The following is a 23,799-nucleotide window of genomic DNA, read 5'->3' on the forward strand; positions in this document are numbered from 1 at the left end:
GATATCTCTGTTGCCAGTGCAAGATTCACACATTGTTATGTTTCTTGAGCATCTCGGGACGTCCACAAACCGTTGGAAAAGACAGGACAGTGGCTGAGGACACATCACTCATTTTCCAGCCTTCAGATGTTCCGGTGTCTTCCCTATGGCTCTCCTAGTACCTGCAGGTCACAGGACAACAGGGGCTGTGGTAAAGTCATCTAGGTGTTCCTGGAACAAAGGAAATGGAACACTGGAGCAAATTCTTCTTATTCAGTCATATTTTCACCTAAATATTCAGTAAACTAGTAACTGAAAAAACTTAATTACCATTGATAAATTTTATATTGCATATTAGGGAAAAAGAAGTAGGGAAATATGCAATGAAATACATACTAAATAAATAAGGAATAATATATTTCTGTACCACACATTTTATTTATGTGACTGGTCATTATTCCTCCACAAACTGTATTATATCCTTTGCCCTGAAGCCTCAAGGTGAAAGAATCTGGGGTCAAGGTTCTTTTTTCTGGTAGAGTGAACTAAAACTTCATTTCTGAAGGGTCTGAGCCCTCACCAGCCCAGACTTCAGGACTTAGTTTTCCATTAACTTTCAGTTATTGATTTTGAAGTAGTAAGAATCCTTTAGAATTGCCAGAGTTCTAGACATAGTCTGTTTTTTTTTTTCTTTCTTTCTCTCTCTCTTTTCTTTCTTTCTTTCTTTCTTTCTTTCTTTCTTTCTTTCTTTCTTTCTTTCTTTCTTTCTTTCTTTCTTTCTTTCTTTCTCTTTCCTCTTTCTCTTTCTCTCTCTCTCTCTCTCTCCCTCTTTCTCTTTCTCTTTCTTTCTCTCTCTCTCTCTCTTTCTCTTTCTTTCTTTCTTTCTTTCTTTCTTTCTTTCTTTCTTTCTTTCTTTCTTTCTTTCTTTCTTTTCTTTCTTTTCTTTCTTTTCTTTCTTTCTTTCTTTCTCTTGGATTAATTATGGCACTCTGCAGACCACTGGATTTCTAGAAAGTGGACCAAGGTGGTGAATCTATGCGTTTTCATAGAATTTATCTCCTACTTTTTGGATCAATTGTGTTTTATTAATGTATCTTTTATATATACTCTTTTCTGTTCACCAGGTCCAATCTGTGAGACATCAAGACTACCAAAGTTCTTACAGATTTTATAGATTGTTTTCTGGAGAATAGAAGAGTTAAATATACAAATATAACCCTGAGGTGACCAAGATAGCATAACGGTCCCCTCAGCTTGAGTAAAATTTTAGACAGGTTTATTCTTGACTATAGGTACCCAACCTCCATTTTCTTAGAGCATTTACTTTAGAAAACTTGGAATTGTAAATTTTCCCTCTATTCCTTTGAGATGGACAACTCAGGAATGCCTTTATCAAGGACCTGAAAATGGACTCTTTGAAATGCAGTCATCAAGAATAATAGAGTTCTTATTTCCCAGTCTTTGTGGGAGGGTAGAAGTCTAACTATGATAAGCACCAGTTAGCAAACACAAGTGGCCTAATTACACTGACAAACATCCCCTCTCAACCCCCAACACATACAAATGACATCCTCCAATACTTTCCCATTAGCTTATTCCAGCATTTAAAATCCCTTCAGCTTCTGTTTCAGTGGAGTTGAGTTTAATTTCTCTCTCATTTTGCAATAGGCTTGAGTAAAGTCTTCCCTTTTAAAACCCCATCTGGTGCATTTTTTTTTTTTTTTTTGGATAGAGGCAAAACAATGAATATGTATTCCTATCTCTGCCAGATGAAAATAAACTTTTTGTGGTTTGTCGTGGGAAACTGGTATTTTAAAAAGCATTTTCAGGCTAACAGGTAAATAAATATATCAGGTGCCTGGACCTATGTTGATTTTCTTCCTGGGAACGTACCATATTTGAAATAGCAGCTGAATTTCAGTTTGCCAGCTGATTTAAAAACTTCACTGTTAAAACTACTGTTATGGATAGCACAAATAGACAAACAATATGAGTTAGTGATAATCGTTTCTCTTTCATCTTTCAAGACTTTGATGGTTATACTAATTGCAGCAATGTCTTCAGAGATGACATTTTGTTTTTGGCTTCCTGGATAGAGGGAAAATTAGGACTTTTAACATGAACCTTTCTACAATAATGGCTCTTACTACACTCCATTTGGCCAGTTGCCAAATATGACAATTGAAGTCATAAATTCAGGAACTGGAGAAATGATGCACAATGATTTTGTGGAATTTCTGTTCTTACTGTGAGACTCGGCCAAAATAACTTTTATCACCTGTCCCCAATATCTCTTCACTTTGCTGGTGAACATCTCTGATGTTTTTTGTACTCACATGCTAGAATAAACTCAGAGCCAGCATCCGATAATTCCTGAAATTTCTTTTCTTTTCTGGAGAGTCACTTCAAACAATAGCCATAGGTCTTTTCTGGGCAAGCTTGGATATTTACACTGAGTTCTTGGGCAGCATCTCAGGATCTTTCCTCAAGGGGATTCTGCTAAAATGGGTAACTGAGCTACAGGCTGTGAGTCTCCATTATAGTACACACTTGAACTAGAGCTCCTTAGATTACCTGGATCAAATAGTAGTTTAGTAATATTCCTACCATTTTTCTTTCTAGGGATAATGTGAACAATTTTCCATAACCAAAGGTCAAAGAAAATAGGTCAACACCTTTTGATTCTCACTGTGATTTTATTTCCTATTATGTCAAATGTGCCTCCTTTGCCTCTGGAGTTGCGTACTGATATAGGGCTTGTACCATTCTGAGATGCCACTATTCTCATTACAATCAGAAAGCTGGTTTCAATGGCAGCATCTCCTAACATCATGCCTGCTCTCACAGAACAGCAACTACAGAGCTTTCCAACGCATGCAATACTTTTCTCACTGAGGAATTTGTCAATTTCTCAATGCCTTAGTCAACAAGACATCCTAAGGTCCCTTTAAGGAGAACACAGTGGGATGTAAATGTTTAGGTTGTACATGATAACTTTGTTCCAACATTATGTTCTTCCTAAGCCTTTTATTCTTTTAAATTCAGGTAGTAGGCTTCCAAAAATAATGCATAGTTTTATAATATACTGTTGGTGGAAACTTGAATATTTATATTGGGAATACTGAGTGATAGATTTTGTTCTTATGTTCAGTACAAACTCAATTTAGCGTATGGGGTGTGGGACTTAACAATGAAGTTGTACTTGCTTTGATCTGGGTCAGCCGTACATTATTAGATAGTTAGTCATCCTTCACATCTTTTTATTTTTGCTTTTGCATATCTAGACCTTAAGTTTCAAGAAATATTAATCCACTTTCTCAGTGACACTCACACACAGACACACACACGCACACACACACTTTGTCTATCACCTGATTATAGGCTGTCTAAAATTGTTTCAGTCCTTTTCTTAAGAGTTTCATCACTCCCACATAATTGAGAACATCTCAAGAACAAAATTCTTTCTTATGCTTTTTTCTTTGCCCTTCATAGCATTTAATGCAAGGCTAAGGACATATTTGAGACCCAATATTTGTTAAATAAGTCATTGATAAAACACCTGACACTCTGTGCAATAAAAATCTACTTATTTTATCAATATCCATCTTAGTGTCTCAGAAACACCATTTAGAAGTATTGTGCATAGACTGGGGCAGCAAATGTTTCTTTAGCAACTCCTTTTACTATCCTGATGCAAATAAAAATGGCTTCTTGCCCATTTTGAAGTAGGGAGTACTTAGTTTTCATATTTCCAGATGAAAACAAAGCAGGAAACAGATGCTAATACAAGAAGAGGTCTGTGGGTATTTGCATTCAGTTTGAGTAAATGTAATTTATGTTTGGATATTTCATTTATGGTCTATTTTGGATACACATTTGGATTTCTAGTTACCACAACATACATTGAATTGTAAAGAGATGGGAAGTTTGAATGTAACAGATGGTAAATTAAGCTCTAAAATAAAATAGATGGATGTTAATGTTAGGCATTGTTTTTATTAGGGCTGTTTAAATTTCTACACCCAGTAAATCTTTGTCAATGTTAAAACTCAATGGCAAATAGGAGATGCTTTTAAAGGTGATTATAAGTGTATATTTTAATATAATTTGGTTTTAATTTTAAAAATTTACTTTAAAATTATGCAGGCCCATCATTAAACAATTCAAATAATATAACATGCAAAGGAGAATATATACATGTCATTAAGTTGCATAATTCAGGAAGCACCACTGCTAACATTTTGGTGATTATCCTTCCAAACACATCTCTCTGTAAGCATATGTAAATAAGTATTTACAAATAATTCTACATAAAATAATGTTATATATGATACTTTAACTTCCTTTGAACTCAATATGTCATTATTGGTTCCATTCTCCTGGTCTTGGTTCCATTCTCCCAGTCTCTTTCTATATTAATGAATAAGGGAACATCATTTCATCTAATATTTGATTAATTTTTCATTGTACTGAAGAAGGATTCTAGTGATAGACATATAGGTTGTTTCCTTTTTCTACTATAAAGACTGCTGTAGGAAAATTTTTGTTCAAATGTAATTTTTTCATCTTATCCTAGTCTTAGTTCATTCATTCATTCAACAGATATTAACCTCTACCATGTGTTGGTCACTGTTTGAGATACTGTGGTAGAATAGTAATCTAATCAGACAAAAATATCTGCCTTTAGTGGATTAACATTATGCATGTGCTTTATATTCTTAAACTGTCCTACAGACATATACTAATGTAGATATCTACCAACTTTACAGGATCGTAAAACCGTAAACAATTCTAGGATTTGTAAAATATCTAAATCCTTCCAAACCTGGTGGGTAAAATGTGATCTCTCAGATATTTAGTCACATTTCTTTGATGGATGTTGAATACCTTTTTATGGGTGTATTATTCATTTGTATATCTTTTTTGTATGTTGCATAATCACATATTTATATTAGGACTTTTTAGGTTTTTTCCTTACTGGATTGATAAGAAATCTTTGTGTGTAAATATAAATAGTTAATTTATAAATTTATAATTTATAAATCTAAGTATACATTAAATAAAAATTGAATTAAAATAAATATAAATTACAAAATAAATATAAATTTAAAATTATAAAAAATATACATTTATAAATTATAAATAGTAATTTCCTCTAAGTCATATTTTCTGCAAATATTATTGAACATGATGTGAATGGAATCATAGTGTATGTAGTTTTTCAACGCCTGGCTTATTTCACTCAACATTATGTTTGTGAGATTCATCTATGTTCTCATTTTTAGTTGTAGTTTATTCAATTTATTCATTGCCATATACATTTTTAATGAATGTGGTTCTATGTACTACTAAAACTTATCTCCCTATTCTGCTCTTGGTAGGCATTTCAGTTGTTTCTAGTTTTTGGCTATTACATATAGTGCTGTTATTATTACACTTGTTTATGTCTTCTGGAAAACATTGGTTCACATTTCTATGGTTATATACCTAAGAGTAAAATTGCTGTGTCATGGGAATTGCCATTTTCAGTGTTCAGAAGAAGATCCTACCAAACAGTTTTCTGAACTGGTTGTTCCAATTTGCGTTTGTAACAACTATGTATGTGAGTTTTGGTTGCTATCTTTTTTTTTTCTTTGAAACAATCTGGTGGATATATAATGGTTTTGCATTTTTTCAAATTAGTATTCCTTGATAGTTAATAAAATTGAGCACCTTTTCATGTGTTTACTGACCTTGAAAACTTCAAAATACATATTCTCATGTCCCTTTACAGTCCTGCTGTAACGGAATAGGGATAGAATTTAGAAACCTGCATTTTTTAAAGTTCTGCAACCTATCATCATTGAGAGAGTTTCTGAGCATGAATGCAATTTTAGAATGGGTAGACTAGCTAACTTGTATGGTAGCTAAAACAAAGAGAAAAATTTAGTATTTTTTATCTGACGTGGAAAAGAGTAGAATTTCTCTCTTTCATTCTTTTTCCTTCCTGTCTTTATTCTCTTGTCCTCCTCCTCTCCCTTCTTAATTATCTACCTGTTTTAGAGAAATACAAATATATGAAGAATTAATGGCATTCTGTCATATGCTGCAACAGGAATAGAATTGGAGGTCATTATGTTAAGTGAAATAAGCCAGGCACAGAAAAAGAGAAATACTGCTGTTCTCATCTCATTTGTGGGAGGTAAAAAAGTGGATCTCACAGAGTTAGAGAGTAGAATGGTAATTAGCAGAGGCTGGGAAGGTGGGGGTGGAGTTAGGAAGAGAGGTTGCTTAAAGGGTATAATAATACAGTTAGAAGCAACAAGATTCTGCATTTGATAGTATGGTATAGTTAACAATAATGTATAGTTCAAAATAGCTGAAAGAATTAGAATGTTACCAACATAAAGACATATGTTCGAGGTGATGGATATCCCAATTAGTCTGATTACATATTGTACTATGTATCAAAATATCATAGGTACCCCTAAAATATGTATAACTATTATGCATCAATAAAATGAGAAATAAATTGATCTAGTACGTGTTCTCTATTGCAGAAAAAGGAAAAACTTTTCATTATTTTATTTGATCAACTTCTACTGACACTTGAAACCCTACCTAATTCATGCAATTTTAAATATTCTCTTGCAGACAAGTTCATGAATACTTTAGAGATAATACATGTTATTTATTTAGTACAATTTTAGACTAAATATTATGAATGGGACTTCCAAATTATGGTGCCAAGGTTTAATGAGGTATAATTGCAGGTCTTAAGATATTTGTATGAGGAGAAAAAACTTACTGTACACCATCAAAGTGTTTTATGTATGATGATGACTGACACAACCCATTATGGAATTTGAATAAACTTAATTGTCCAGGAAAAGTAATTGAAAATAATCCTTTAGATGTCAAAATATAGCAATTTATCATATGACTCTGTCAGTTATTATTTAATATCCTTCCTGGTTATAGACATGCCTTTCTGGTGGCTCATTAATTATGTCACCAGGAAAACAATATTTTTAGCACTGTTAAAGATGAAACCTTTATTCTCAGTGTGTTGAAATATAAATTGCACAAGAGCATTGGCATTAAAACAATATAATATAATCGGTATGACCTAAGTGCTTGTCTAACTAAAGGGTAAGGTTGAAAATAGACATGAGTAATGATAATTTATCAGTTGTATTTCTGAATATTTCCATGAAGTTTAGTTATATTTTTAGAAAGTTGTTTTTTTTTTTTTTTTTTTTTTTTTTTTTTTTTTTTTTGGACAGTCTCGCTGTGTCGCCAGGCTGGAGCACAGTGGCGCGATCTTGGCTCACTGCAATCTCTGCCTCCCGGGTTCAAGCGATTCTCCTGCCTCAGCCTCCCGAATAGCTGGGACTACAGGCGTGCACCACCATGCCCAGCTAATTTTTTTGTATTTTTAGTAGAGACAGGATTTCACCATGTTGGCCAGGATGGTCTCGATCTCTTGACCTCATGATCCGCCTGCCTCAACCTATCAAAGTACCGGGATAACAGGCGTGAACCACCGCATCTGGCCAGAAAGCTTCTTTAATTACTGTTCAATATGTCATTTAATGAAGAATATACCAGTAATAATAATTCTACTATTAAGGACCATGTTGCATTTTATACCTGAGAGGAATAGGGCCAAAGAGAAACAAATGAGTAGAAAAATAATAAACTCTGAATTTAGATCAGCACAGATTAGTACATTCGACATTTTGTATCCCCTAGTCCTGCATCCGAGGATTCAACCAACTGCGGATTGAAAATAGTTGGAAAAAGAAAAAGCAATAAAAATCTTGCTAATAAATAACCAAAAACAGTGTAACACTATTTACATAGCATTTACATTGTATTAATATATGTAACCTATAGATGATTTAAAGTATATTGGAGGATGTGCATAGATTATATGCAAACATTACACCTTTTTAAACAAGGGACTTGAGCCTCTGCGGATTTTAGTATCCGTGGGCCATCCTGGAACCAATCCCTTCTCCCCACCCCTTGTATACTGAGGGACAACTCTATATGCTTCTGTGCAGTTGCTAGAAGTGAGATGCAAATTTGGCTTTAAAATTTATCAGGCAAAACAAAGATGGAATAAAATAATTTATAAGATTTAGAATATCCATAAATTAAAACCAATCAGTTTATTAGAAAAGCACCACTTCTCTTGTCCCTGACAGATGCAGGATTATCTCTGAGTGAGCTGTTCATTTAAATAGTTCAAAGATATGAGAAAAAGCTCAATTCAGTTACAGCAGTTATTTAAGGGGCCAGAACAATGTGGTGCACGTTATCCAGTCTTGAAGATTGATATTGATGTTCAGTGACAATTTAGAATAGATGAAGAAGTAGATGGACCGCCTGCCCTCAGACCATCATCCATAAACAACGTGCCTGCATTCTGGCTTTCGATAAGGGTTAAACTGCAAATAACTCGGGGTTACATTTTTCTCACAAGAAACTGGGGTGCAGATATTCTGTATGGTGTATAAAGGAATTACCTATTTACTTTGGTAATTAGCTGGGAAAGGGCCGATTTAAAATGTTCCTAAAAAAATGAAGGGGGTTAATAGCCATTTGCCTGTATAGATGATGCCTCACTTCCTCATGGAGGTGGTTGAAGGTGTACATGTAGGTAGAACCATGTGTAGAGTGTAGAGATTCTAGAGTATAATGGTAGCACCTAAAATATTCTGTTACAGCAAACTTTAGAGACAGAATTTTAGATTTCCAGTTTACAAAGTTACAAGGGTTACAAGACTGCTTTTTCTTAGTATCTGATTCCTTTGGATTAAGGTATGAATCTGAATAGTCTACTCTACATGGTTAGGGGATTCTGTTTTCTGACTTTGATTTCAAGAGGAATAAAGGCTTTTTATTTTTATTTTTTACAAAAGAGTCTTTCCATCTGCACAGGGGTCATTTTCCTGTTTTTCCATTTGAGTGTTTTTTGTTTTTGCTTTATGAATACGACTTGAAAAGTGATAGGATATAAGACATCCTCTTTCATCTGCAAAGAAAAATTTCTTTACTGCCTCAGGAGCTCAGTTGCCATTTTCTATTTCTACTTAAATTCTTTTTTATTCTGTATCATCCCATCACACTTAAAGTCTTGCATTGTACTTTAAACTTGTTTTATTGCTGGTTGGATCAGAAACAGCCCTTAAGAGCCTCCTGCTGTAAACGTCCCTGTGAACTCAGACTTTCTTCTACATAGTTCCTAGGGTGAGGGAAAACTTAGCACTCTCTTGCTTTTTCTCATCCAAATTTTTTTCCAAAATGGAATGAATGTTAATGTTTGGTCCTACAGGATTTCTAGAACTAAAGAAAGCAAACAACAAAATCCCCCTAAAAACTCCAAAATGATTACTTAAAAATCTAACAAATTCTAAAATGCAAATAATTTTTCATATTAAGGACCATATAATGAATAAGTAGCAAGATCAATAAAAAGAAGATGAATTACAATAATTTTCTTTTTTTTTTCTTTAAAAAATAGAGTGAGATTCCGGCCAGGTGTGGTGGCTCATGCCTGTAATCCCAGCACTTTGGGAGGCCGAGGTGGGCGGATCACGAGTTCAGGAGATTGAGACCATCCTGGCTAACGCGGTGAAACCTCGTCTGTACTAAAAATACAAAAATTAGCCAGGCGTGGTGGCAGGCGCCTGTAGTCGCAGCTACTGGGGAGGCTGATGAGGCAGGAGAATGGCATGAACCTGGGAGGCGGAGCTGGCAGTGAGCCGAGATCTTGCCACTGCACTCCAGTCTGGGTGACAGAGTGAGACTCCGTCTCAAAAAAGAAAAAAAAATACAATGGGTTTCTTTGTACTTTTTATTTACCTGATTTATGGATTTGCAGCCTTTTGAAGATCATTTTTTTAGATGAAGGAAAATAAAAAACTTGATTTTATCATTTTTTAATAAGTGTATGTCTTTATAAGCAATGGGGATGACAGTTTAGTTAAATCAAATCCTATGTAAACTGACTAGATATCTGATAAAAGTAACACATTTATTATATTAATAACATATATCATAATATGTAATATATATTAACAATAATTTCTTAGCCAAAACAATACAGACTATATTAGACTTTGCAGTTCTCACTACATTATAAGAATCTTCAGTTTCTCAGATATATTGATCATCCTGTTACCTTTACTGACAGAGAGAATCAGTAGTAGAAGTCTTTTCTAGTCCATCTTTAGGAGTCATTCTTGTTCACTGCTGGTTTTGATGTGAGAAAAGTGAAGATCCTATTTGCCTTACTCTCCTTTTCTTCATGCCCTATAAAAAGAAGTGTTGATCTGGATTTACTTCATTTCTAGGGCACTTGTTCTACCCAAATTTAAAATTTGTTGCAGTCTTAGAGTTACAAACAAGATTTTATGAGACAATCATTTTCCCTCTTCCACTGATTCATGCATCATGGGTGTCCCACTTGAATGGAAATTTCAGAGAGTAGGGTTTAGGCACTGGTGGCCAAAACAGCAGCCTTAGGGCCTACTTTGGTTTATGATGCTGCTTATACTTAAACAAAGAAATTTTCTGCATAGTCAGCCAAACTACTAGAATTTAAAAATAGAGTATGGCTCAAACATTCCTCTGATAATAATATTTTTCTCTGCTTTGGTTTGCTTACTATATGAATGTATCATCATTGGGGATTTTGGAGGAAGAGGGATGAGATGGTCAAGGGAGAGTTTTAAAATTCCTGGGTCCCCAACTTAGTTCATCTTAATAGTATGCTTTAGTTTTACTCCATTATAATGAACTGTATTAGGTGGTAGCATGAGTTTGCTCTTCTTCTGAGCAAACTTCTTACTTAGTTATAACTGGATTGAAGTTAAGAAAGTGTTTTTTAATAGGTATGATCACTTACATTGATTAATTATATGGTCGAATTTTGTAAATTATAAGACCAAAATCAGATAAGTAAGGAGACTGATTTTGTTCAGGCTATTGCAATAAAGAGACATCTCAGATCCAACAATCAGAGTGTCTCAGCAGGGTGGTTTTGCATTAGATTTTTGTAAGGAGGGGTAAACAAGTAGGAGATGGAGAAATTTATATTTGGGGCTATTTTTCAAGAAGGGGAAGTCTTATTAAGTTATTTGAACAGGAAGTGTTTTATTCTGTGGTTAGCTAGTTTTAGGGAACAAATATTTCTAAACTTACTGACTCAACCATGGCATGCCATTGTAATCTTAGCTAATCAATTATGAGATAAAGTATGGGAAGTTGGAAAGTATACCTCAGGCCTTATCAATAAGTTCGGGGAAAAGAAGAAAGAAATGTAGTGGCCTCATTTTTCCCCATTATTTTGTTCAAGACAAAAGTTGTCTTAAAACAATCTTAGGCATGAGAGTAATTTCAGTATGGTTTTGTATCAAGGTTTTGAATTATAGTCCATAGAGTCAGCGGTTTCTTGCTAGCTCTGTTCTTGGAGAACTAACTCAATCATCTGTTATGATGTGAAGGTTGTCTGGAACTCAGAAAGGATTCTGAAGGCACAGCATTTAATTAGGTGTATTCCTATAAGAATAAGCAGAAAAATACTTATTAGAGACGGTCTTAAGGAGTAAGACAAAGACTCACAGCCAGTTGGCAATGAGTCTAGTGGATTCTAGGTGATCGATGTGGAAAGGGCCTTTGATGATAGACTAACAACTGTGGTGATGATGCAGCAAATTTTTTAGTTAGTATATAAAATATTCTTGGTGTGATGTAGAGGTCAGAGAAGTTTTTGTGAACAACTGTGGCACAGCCTTTGCTTCTGACCATAATACATGTTTTCTTCCTGGATGCTCAGATTATCTGAAGTGCTGGTTGGTTGTGGAGACCTGCACATCGAGGCTCTTGAAGTTTGGGTGAGGAGGTCAGTGTTCTTTGTCACATTGTCCAGAGTTATAATTATCTCCTCTAGTGGGGCATGGGGGATGCAAGAGTTTTGTTTTACTTCTTGAGCAGTTCATATTGCAATACTGCAGCTACTCCATGTACAATGGGGGCCCAAATATAATTGGATGCAGCAGTCAATTCTTCTCAAGCACTTAGCTTTCTTTTTGCAGGTGTCTTCAGATCTAAAGTGAAGAAAAGACTGCAGCCCATATTTAGTGTCACTCTTCGTGTTTGGGAGGCATTTACTTGTGTACTGTTGAGACTGATGATGGGGCATTAAAGGAGATAGATACTAATTTAAACAGTTTAAAAGGAAATTGAGTTAAAGATCTGATAAGAACTGGCAACATTGGTTAAATGACAAAAGTCTGTTCAGTTTTCTGAAGTGAAAGTACACTCAGTTTCCACAAATGAAATAGTTGTCTTTTGGAATGATCAAAAGGGGAGGGAAGCAGTTGTTTGCTATAGATTATCTTTTCTACTATATGGCTATAATATACTGATTGAGAGTTTTTCCATATGTAACATTTTAGTATCTTCTGTTGGCAACAACCCATGGTGGAGTTTTTTAATATAAAGTTGTATCTTCTGTGAAAAAAATAATGAATATTACAAGTATGATCATCAGAGTTGGCAGCATGAGAGGTGTACTCACAGAAACAAGAACTGAGAAATAGGTCATCTGTAAAACTGCAGGAGAAGCAAACACCACCTCTTCTAAAAGTGGTCCAGATTGAATTTAGATCTTCATTTAACCTATATAAACTATAAGAAGAGTTTCCCAACATTGTGTGTGGGAAAACAGCTAAATTAATAGCAGTAGAAGTTTTAAGGGTGAGAAGAGGAATTTTGGGAAAGATGGTGGAACCGAGAGAAAAGGGACAACAAAACCAACAGTTACAGGAAAGATTACAAGACTAAGTAATCAGTTCTGCAGTTGCCATTCAAGTGATTCTGAGGTCATAAATATTTGTAGATAAATGAAGAATATAGAAAAAGGAAATAGTAGGGAAGGCCAAAAGAAAAGGAAAAGACATGAATCAAGGAAGTTTTGAAACCGACGAATGATAGAAAATTAAAAGAAGTTAGTCTCTAAAAAATATACAAGTAACGAATAAGTACATGAAAAGTCATACAATATTATTAGTTATTAGGAAAATGAAAATGGAAGGCACAATGATATACAACCTCATACCTAGTAGGATAACTGTAATTTTAAAAGACAGATAACAAGTATTGGCAAGGATGTGGAGAATTTGGAACCTTTTTACATTGCTGGAAGCTATGTTAAATGGTCCCTCTGCTTTGGAAAACTGTTTGGCAAATCCTCAAAAAGTTAGAGTGACCATATGACCCAGAGGTGCTGCTTCCAGGTACCTATCCAGAAGAATTAAAAACATACGTTGATAAAAAAAAAACACAAATTTTCATACTGACATTATTCCTAATAGCCAAAAAGTTTAAACAAACCAAATATCCATGACTGACAAATGGATATAAAATATGTATGCCCATACAATGAAACATTACTCATTTATAAAAAGGAACTAAGTGCTGTTTCATGCTACAACATGTATGGGCCTTGAAAACATGAAGCTAAGTAAAAGAAGCCAGACACAAAATGCCACAAATTGTATAATTCATTTTATATAAATTGTCCAGAATAGGAAAATCTATAGAGACAAAAATTATATCAGTAGTTGCCAGAGACTGGGTGGGGTGGGGTGGGGGGAATGGGGAGTAACTGCTAATGGGAATGGGTTTTTCTTCTAAGCTAATAAAAATATTCTGGAATTAGATTGTCATGATGGTTGCACAACCTTGTGAATATACTAAGGCTCACTGAATCATATCACTTTAAAAAGGTAAACTTCATGGTGAATTATATCTCAATAAGAAAAATAAAAGAAAGATGATGAGTAGGTTACAAAGGAGGTTTATAGAAGGAACTAAGTATAAGAATCCTAAGGGATCTTGATCTAGTGCCTTCAGTAGAAGCTGACCACTTTGGGATGTCATCTGCTTGGTGCCAAGTTTTTGGGAATGCAGTGTATCTCAAGTTGTCATCTTCTTCTGGGGACTCTTAAAAGATCCTCTGTTTAAGGTAGTCTGTTGGTGTGGATTTCCATTTGTAATAAAGCTTATATTTTTAAAATTGTGAAACATGAACCCAAGTTTGAACCCTCCTTGTAGCTTTGCAGTAGTATTGATAGTTACGAGATAGCACAATGCCCTCTTATACTTGAGTTCAGGATTGGTCTTTCAATAGTGTCTTCCAGAAGACTAGGTCTCCCATCTAAAGATGATGTTAAAGCTGTGGTGGTATATCTTGGGAGAGACAACTTGACCTGTTGGGGGAAAGTATAAGTGCACTTAACAATTGCTTGGCAGTATTTAGGGATAATATATTGTAGCAGATCGCAATGTCTGCTTGATTCCAAAGCAATGTCTAGAGTAATATCTCATTGATTGGCCTGCTGGTAATAATTTCACAGGAGGATAAAGTTGACTGGGTAGTGGGGAGATCAAAGGATCACTAGGTCTAAAGGAGAGACTTTGGGCAAACACAGGTTAGGTTCCTCAAACAGTTTGCTACTATGAGGTTAAAAGCACTATTGGACCATTGTATCTTTCTAGGGTTTGAAGGTAGTAAGAATAGTGAGTTTTTATGAGAGTGGATAGTCTTTGAATATCCTGAGTAACCTTACCAGTAAAGGAATTTCCTCCACTGATAGACAGGAAAAAAGTGATTCTCCAAGTGGGGAAAATTCTTTCTAGTAGCAACTTAAATATAGTGGTGGCAGTATCCTATGTGTAGGAAAAATCTTCTAATCATCCTGAAAACACATCCAGACTATGGTAGAACCTAATCATATTTATAATACTTTAAAAGTGGAATAAAATCCATTTGCCAATGAGGAAGGGAGCAGAGGAAACTGTCTCTCATCTTTGCCTTACCTTTATGTTTTTGCTAGGATTTGTGTGTGTGTGTGTGTGTGTGTGTGTGTGTGTGTGGCAAATGGAGAAAGTTGAGGTTATTTACTTACCATGAGGCTGATGTGACATTACCAATATTTGTGAAGAATATTTTAAAGATGTTCTTTGATGTGGGCTTTGCTGAGGTTGTGGATTAAATTTTGGATGTAAAACCAAGGAAAGAAAAGTAGTCATCTGGGTGTCTTCACATGTACAAAACATGTAGCTTGTTTTCAATGAGCTTTCTCAGCCTTAGATGCTAGCAATTGTTGTCCCAGAAGTTCCTTAATTAGAGTTTCTATCTCTAAAGGAGGTTGAGCAGGGGGAGTAGCACAGGCAACTGAGGAAGAATTTTCTTTCAAAGTGGCTATCTTGGCATATTTGTCTTCCAAGGGGTTTCCTTTAGCATCAGGAGTCTGTCTAGTAGTGTAAGCTTCAGCTTTGAAGGTAGCTAATTCCTTGGGTAGCAAGGTTTCTAAGGGGTTAGCTACTCGAGTTCCATTCCATATCTGCTACCTGTGCAAATGTTAGCTTTCTTATCTTGTGCTAGTATGCAAGTCTGGTGAGGGCTATCAGTTTAACTGCTTGGCTGATTTAACCTTAGGTAGCGGTTTGAACTCAATAAATGTTTCAAAATCTGGGATAGTATATTTTCATAAAATTTCTCATTTGTATGCCTGAGGTAAGAACTGCACAAAGGAGGTGACATCTGGGTATTTGGGAGTTCTGGTGAAGTTTGGGTGAGATTGATACAGTCATCAGGTTCTTCCTCAGATAGTAGGGGAAGAAGAGTAGAGGATTGAGGTGTAGACAGTGATAAATAGTAATATGAGAGGAATAAAGTAGTAGGATCTCACAGGACATGAGGATGGAAGTGGAAGAGTGTTGAATATTCTCAGTCAGTAGTAGGGTCTTAACTACTTGGGGTACATAAAGGTTGATCGCATGACTCAGAATTAAGTTAGCATCGGTCTTGACCAATTTGGTAGCAATAGCAACTAAAGCAAAATGAAAATGTCTGAGCCACAGGGTCAAAAGTGAGGCTAAAGTATCCAATAGGACTTTGGCTTCCACTGTATTTTTGGATAGTGACATCTGAAGCATGTCCTTTTCCTTTATGCATAAAAAGTGGAAAAATGCAATGAGTAACTACAGAGTCCAAAAGTCAGGGGAAATTATAGGATTTGAGGGTTTGAAATGCAGACATGGGAGGGGAATCTCAATTAAGGGGTTTGGAAATGGACTCCTTAGCTGTGGCTTCAAAAGGGGAGGTGGTAATAAAAGTTAGTAATTCAGTTCTGGCAATAGGCAGTGAATCCTACACATCTTTGCAGTTCTTTTGGTCTCAGGGAGGAGAAAATTGATGATGGTGTTAACTCATTTAGTGAATTAATTATTCCCTTCAGGGAAGATATCATGTTCTAGGTAATGCACTTGAGGGCTGCATAATTGCATGTCTTTGGAGACATTATGCCCCTTATGAGCAAGAGTTTGTAGTAAATATGAGCTATAGACAAGCAAGGTGTCAAATCAGGTGAGCAGAGAAGGTCATCTAGGTACTAAATAAGAGTTTCAGGATAAGGTCTAATATCTCAGGTTTGCATTTAGGGTTTGAGGGAAACAAACAGCAGCTTTAGTAAACCCCTGAAGCATAATGTAAACTTGATTTTCATATGAAAGCAAAAAGATACTGTGAGTTGGGTTGAAGAGCTACACTGAAGAAAAAAAAAAAAAAAAGACTATAAGTCAATGACTATAAAGTGAAAGGGATTAAGTTGGCTAGAAGCCAGAATGTATTAGAGTTAGAATCTAGAGCAAATCTGGGATGACTGTTTATTGTTCTCAAGTCCTGGACTAACTGATATCCTTTGCCATTATTGTTACTTTCTGGGAGGATAGGGATATTACAGGAGCTCGATGCTGGGCCTAAGAGTCCTTGTCAGAGACCTTGAATTATAATTGAAGATCTTGGAGGGGTTCTGGTTTAGAGGATATTGTGGCCATCCTGTGAATGGCATGGAAGAGGCTATTTCTTCTTTGAGAGGTCAGCTTCTCAGATTTGAGTTAGAAGCTCAAAGGGAGTCAGGGGCAGCGTGTACGGAAAAGGGGTACGGTGGTAGCCATGAAGGGCTATTGGCGAGACAAGGGTTTTGAGGGTGATTTGGGGGATAAAGGAAGAGCTGAGGAAGAGTTTGGTTGTAAGATAGAGTCTTTAAAGGGCTGTACAATATGATATATCTTAGGGACATATTTTCAGTTTTAAAGCTTCTTTGTACCAAGCAAAATTAGCTGACAAGTGGTGAGGTCTTAAAGCCCTGAAATTCAAGGGCATCTCATAACTGGACAAGTTTAGGGAGATCAGGGTGCCACAAAGGGGCCCTTGGAGTCTAAACTGTCCTTAGTCAAATTCAGACAATTTCAGAAATAATGGACTGAATTGTTAATGACAGAGTTTATGATTGGCAGAGGTTTATAAAAATGGATTGAAAATTTCCTGTAGTACAGAGATTAAACAAAAGCTGGCAACAAAATCAAACCAAAAGAGTACTCAAACAAATAATCAAAAGCCAAATTCTTATTATGCTACCATAGACAAATATCTGTAGCACAGGGATCAGGAGCTGACTCTCTGTGAGATCCCTGAATTGCCATTCAGGGGAGGAGCATGAGCTCAAGAGGCCTTAGTGCTTTTGGTAAATGAATGAATGAATACTTGATTTGTACTAAGTTTGAATGCATTGTTACAACTGGAAGATTTTAATTCAATCTCCATTTTACATTTTCTATACTTGTAAACTGGAGTCTAGAACCATTGATTTCTCTCCCATGATTTAGTTAACAAATTTTATTTATATAGGTGAATTTCATGACATCTGTGAAGACTTAGACTGAAATCAAACTTTCATTAGAAAAGGGAATTACATAAAATTATGCAGAGGAGGTAAAGACCATTGTGAACTCTTAACTAAAATTCATTCTGTCCCTATAAATTACTTTATGGTACATCACTCTTTATGGATTACAAAATGCTCCTCCATCTCTAAGTATACGGGACTCCTAGTAGTGACTTACAGGATACAGAAAAATAGTCAAATGTCATTTTGCTCAAGTCGAAAATCCACCTAAACAAGGTATCATTATGAATGTTTCTTTTAATGCTTTCTCTACATCATAAACCAACTTTCATATACTATTTACCAAGCATTTATCTAATAAATTCCATTTTTAGTAAGAAATATTATAATGATGATTGCAAGGATTTGCCACATCTCAAATGTTCCTATTATCTCTTCATATCATCAAGAATATGAGAAGCTGCCAGTCACGGTGGCTCATGCATGGTGAAGCCCTGTCTCTACCAAAAAAAATACAAAAAATTAGCTGGGCATGGTGGCATGCACCTGTATCCCAGCTACGCAGGAGGCTGAGGCAGGAGAATTGCTTGAACCTGGGAGGCAGAGGTTACAGTGAGTCGAGATCACGCCACTGCACTCAAGCCTGGGTGACAGAGCAAGACTCCATCTCAAAAAAAAAAAAAAAAAAAAAAAAAAAAAAAAAAAAAAAAAAGAAAACGAAACGAAAAGAAAAGAATAAGAGAAGCATACTTTTAGGAAGAAAATAGTAGTTTCAGAACAAGAAATACAGAAATACCTGGGTTTGGTCTGGGTGTGGTGGCTCACCCCGTAATCCCAGAACTTTGGGAGGCCACGGCGGGCATATCACCTGAGGTCAGGAGTTCAAGACTAGCCTGGCCAACATGGTGAAACCCCATCTCTACTAAAAATACAAAAATAAGCCAGGCGTGGTGGTGGGCATCTGTTATCCCAGTTACTCAGGAGGCTGAGGCAGGAGAATTGCATGAACATGGGAGGCAGACGTTGCAGTGAGCCAAGATAGCACCACTGCACTCCAGCCTGGGTGACAAGAGCGAAACTCCATCTCAAAGAAAAAAGAAAAAAAAAGGAAAAGAACAAGAAATACCTGGATTTGACTCTGACTTTGCTATTTATTAGGCACCTTTGGTCAAGGTACTTAAACTTTTTCAACTTTCTAGAATGTCAGGTCCACTCAGACAATTTCTTTTTCTTGTTGATACATCCTGGTGTCTAGAGTATTATATAGTATATATTATGCTCTTAATAAATATTTGTTAAGTAAATAAATATTTTTATTTAGAAAAATCAGTGAAGGAAGAGGGAGACAAGAGAATGAGATAAAGTATTGTAGCATTTACCACTATCGGTAGCCCATTTTCAGCATTAGTATACCCTGTTTCGTTTTCAGATCATTGCTCAAATGTTACCTCCAAAAATGTCTTTCCCAGACCCCTCTCCCCTTAAAAGTCAAAACCCTATTTTGCTCTTTCTTATAATTACCACCATCTAATCCATCTAATATTCTCTTTTATTTTACTTATTTCTCCCTTTTTTTTTGATGGGGTCTCTGTCTGTCCCCAGGCTGGAGTATAGTGACACAATCATGGCTCACTGCAGCTTCAACCTTCCGGGCTCAAGTGATCCTCTTGCTTCGGCCTCCCAAGTAGCTGGGACCACAAGCATGCACCACCATACCTGGCTAATTTAAAAAAAGCTTATTGTAGAAATGGGGTCTCACTATGTTTCCCAGCCTGGTTTTGAACTCCTGGACTCAAGTGACCCTCCCACCTCTGCCTCCCAAAGTGCTGGGTTAACAAACCTGAGCCACCACATCCTGCCTTTTTTTTTTTTTTTAACTTCTGTATTTTCCCACTAAAATATAAGCCCTATAAAGACATGGAGTTTCATGCTGTTCATTGTCTACCTCCTGTCCATAAACAGTACCTGTCACCAAATAGTTTCTCTGTAAATATTTATTGAATGTTGAAGGAACTGAGAGTTTACTGTTGCTTTTGTTTTTTAATCATTATTCATGATAAGGACCCAAATGCCCTGCTGGAAACATTCAACCTCACCAATTAAAAAATAAAAGTGAAGAAAACATTCATGAAAAATGTTTGAGAAATTTGAACCATGAAGTTTCATGTGGATAGGCAATTAGTAAGACTGAAAGCATCGTGTGGGCAGATGACAAATATGTTTTGCCCACACCTTTATTCTTGGTTTAGGGCACAATGTCTGGCATACAGAAGCGGCTTAAAATCATTCATTGTACAAAAAAAATATGTATATAAGGTCAATTAAGGCTATTCTCCCACTAGAAAAGTATAATTTTGAGAAAAATAATTTTAAAAATATGAAATAAACGACTATTGCTTAAAAAGTGAATGCCAATCAATGTTGTCATGGTAGAATTTATTACTCAAAACTGAGAAAAAGAAGTGTCATATTTCTTTGGTCTGAATCAAACGAGATCTGTTGTTTATTTTGCACTCTCCAAGGTAGTGGGAAATTCCATCACATCCATTTTTTTTTATTGTTATTTTATGTTCTGGGTTACATGTGCAGCATGTGCAGGTTTGTTACATAGGTAAAGTGTACCATGGTGGTTTGTTGCACCTATCAACTCATCACCTAGGTATTTACCAGCCTGACATGCATTAACTATTTTTTCCTGAGATGTGACAATGTGCTAGCAGCCCTCGCTCACTCTGGGCACCTCCTGGCCTTGGCGTCGGCTCTGGCCATGCTTGGGGAGCCTTCAGCCCACTGCTGTGCGTGAGGACCCCTCCCTGGGGCTGGCCGAGGCTGGAGCCGGCTCTCTCTGCTGGCAGGAAGGTGTGGAGGAAGAGGCGTGGGCAGGAGCCTCTGCCAGCAGCCAGTTCAGGGCAGGCACCGTGGGCCCCTAGTGCAGCTGGCCGGGCCTGCTAGGCTTGTTCAGGGGACCAGCTCCCTCTGGGCTGTCAGAGTGCCTGGGCTATGTTCTACAAAGTCCTGCAGTGAGTACCAATGAGGGGTGAAGACAGCTGGGCTTCTGGGTTGGGTGGGGACTTGGAGAACTTTTCTGTCTAGCTAAAGGTTTGTAAACACACCAATCAGCATTCTGTGTCTAGCTAAAGGTTTGTAAATGCACCAATCAGTGCTCTGTGTCTAGCTAATCAGGTAGGGGATTGGAGAACTTTTGTATCTAGCTAAAGGATTGTAAACGCACCAATCAGCACTGTGTCTAGCTAAAGGTTTGTAAATGCACCAATCAGCGCTCTGTGAAAACAGACCAATCAGCTTTCTGTAAAACGGACCAATCAGCTCTCTGTAAAATGGACCAATCAGTAGGATGTGGGTGGGGCCAGATAAGGGAATAAAAGCAGGCCACCCCAGGCAGCAGTGGCAACCTGCTGAGGTCCTCTTCCAGGCTGTGGAAGGATAGTTCTTTCAGTCTTTGCAATAAATCTTGCTGCTGCTCACTCTTTGGGTTCATGCCACGTTTATGAGCTGTAACATTGACTGCGAAGGTCTGCAGCTTCACTCCTGAAGTCAGCGAGACCACAAACCCCCCAGGAGGAATGAACAACTCTGGACGCACCACCTTTATGAACTGTAACACTCACTGCGAAGGTCTGCAGCTTTACTCCTGAGGCCAGCGAGACCACAAATCCATTGGAAGGAAGGAACAACTCCAGACCCGCCGCCTTTAAGAGCTGTAATACTCACTGTGAAGGTCTGCAGCTTCACTCCTGAAGTCAGTGAGACCACGAACCCACCAGAAGGAAGAAACTCTGGATACATCTGAACATCAGAAGGAACAAATTCTGGACACAGCATCTTTAAGAACTGTAACACCGCGAGGGTCCGCAGCTTCATTCTTGAAGTCTACAAGACCAAGAACCCACCAATTCCACACACATTTTAGTGACCCAGATGGGACTATCTCCTATCACCAAGCAGTGAGACCATCACCTATCACCAAGCAGTGAAACTATCGCCTATTGCCAAGCGGTGAGTATCATTGAACCCCTTTCACTTGCTATTCTATCCTCTTTTTCCTTAGAATTCGGAGGCTAAATACCAGGCACCTGTCAACCAGTTAAAAGTGACTAGTGTGACTGCCGGACTAAAGACAGTGTCAGGCTTTCTGGGAAAGGGTTCTCTAACAATCCCCGACTCTTTGGAGTTGGGAGCATTGGTTTGCCTGGAACCAACTTCTGTTTTTCCTATACTTCTGGTCTCAGCCAAGGTTTGACAGAGAGGAAACTGCCATTCAGCTCCGAGGTCCCAACAATAAGTTGGTTGAGCCTGCAGCCATGAGAGGAACTCTCAAAGGCATGTCGCCCAAGCGAGACTCCTCCATCTAGTCTATCTACCCTGACCCTTGCCTCCTGGGTCCTAATGCCTGCCAGGTAAACTTCTTGCCTCTCTTCTCCGAGGCTAGTCCCGCTTCTAAAAATCACTCCCTGTCTCTGGTGCTTTTCTAGTTTCTCCTACAAGAATGATTTCTAGTATAAACTCCAGGACTCTGTTACCTTGTTTAGGTACCCGGGCTCACCAATCAGAAAGATATAATTTTTGCCCAAAGCTCCATAATAGGAGGGACTTTGTGGAATTTTAGGATCCCTCCTCAGACTAGCAGGCCTAACCAAAGCTATTGCTGAAGCCAGTATATGGGGAGCCTCAGAAATTGTATCCCTCCTATTCATGTAAGTGAGGACAAAAGGTGTCACTCTTTCAACCCTGGAGATCCCTTTCCTCTCTCAGGGTATGGCCCTCCACTTCATTTTTGGGGCATAACATCTTTATAGGTCAGGGCTAAGGTCCCAATACTAACAGGAGAATGCTTAGGACTCTAACAGTGTTTCAAGAATGCATCGGTAAGGGCCACTAAATCTGACTTTCCTCAGTCCTCCTTGTGGTCTGGGAGGAAAACTAGTGTTTCTGCTGCTGCGTCAGTGAGCACAAGTATTCAAATCAGCAGGGTCCAGAGACTGTTGTGGGTTCTTTAGGGGGAGAAGCAAAACAAGCCAAAACGGTGGGAGGTTTTGTCTTTCAGATGGGAAACACTCAGGCATCAACAGGCTCACCCTTGAAATACATCGTAAGCCATTGGGACAAATTTGACCCACAAACCCTGAAAAAGGGAAGGCTCATTTTTTTCTGCACTACAGCCTGGCCCCAATATTCTTTCTCTGATGTGGAAAAATGGCCACCTGAGGGAAGTACAAATTACAATACTATCCTGCAGTTTGACTTTTTCTGTAAGAGGGAAGGCAAATGGAGTGAAATACCTTATGCCCAAGCTTTCTTTTCTTTGAAGGAGAATACACAACTATGCAAAGCTTGCAATTTACATCCACAGGAGGACCTCTCAGCTTACTCCCATATCCTATCTTCCCTATAGCTCCCCTTCCTATTAATGATAAGCCTCCTCTAATCTCCCCTGCCCAGAAGGAAATAAGCAAGTAAATCTCTAAAGAACCACAATCCCCCTTCCCCCAGGCTATTGGTTATGTCCCCTTCAAGTTGTACAGGGAGGGGAATTTGGCCTAACCCAGGTATGTGACCCATTCTCCCTCTCTAATTTAAAGCAGATCAAGGCAGACCTGGGGAAATTTTCAGATGATCCTGATAGGTATATAGATGTCCTACAGGGTCTAGGGCAAACTTTTGACCTTGCTTGGACGGATATCATGCTACTGTTAGATCAAACCCTGGCCTTTAACGAAAAGAATGCGGCTTTAGCTGCAGCCCGAGAGTTTGGAGATACCTGGTGTCTTAGTCAAGTAAATGACAGAATGACAGCCGAAGAAAGGGACAAATTCCTTACCGGTCAGCAAGCCATCCCCAGTGTGGATTCCCACCGGGACCTCGACTCAGATCACGGTTGCTGTCGTCATTATCATCTGTTGACCTGTGTTCTAGAAGAACTAAGGAGAATTAGGAAAAAGTCCATGAATTATTCAACGATGTCCACCACAACTCAGGGAAAGGAAAAAAATCCCTCTCCCTTCCTCAAGCATTGCTATGAGAGGCCTTAAGAAAATATACTCCCCTGTCATCT

Source organism: Rhinopithecus roxellana, chromosome 15, assembly GCF_007565055.1.
Source record: "Rhinopithecus roxellana isolate Shanxi Qingling chromosome 15, ASM756505v1, whole genome shotgun sequence".
Classification (NCBI taxonomy): Eukaryota; Metazoa; Chordata; class Mammalia; order Primates; family Cercopithecidae; genus Rhinopithecus; species Rhinopithecus roxellana.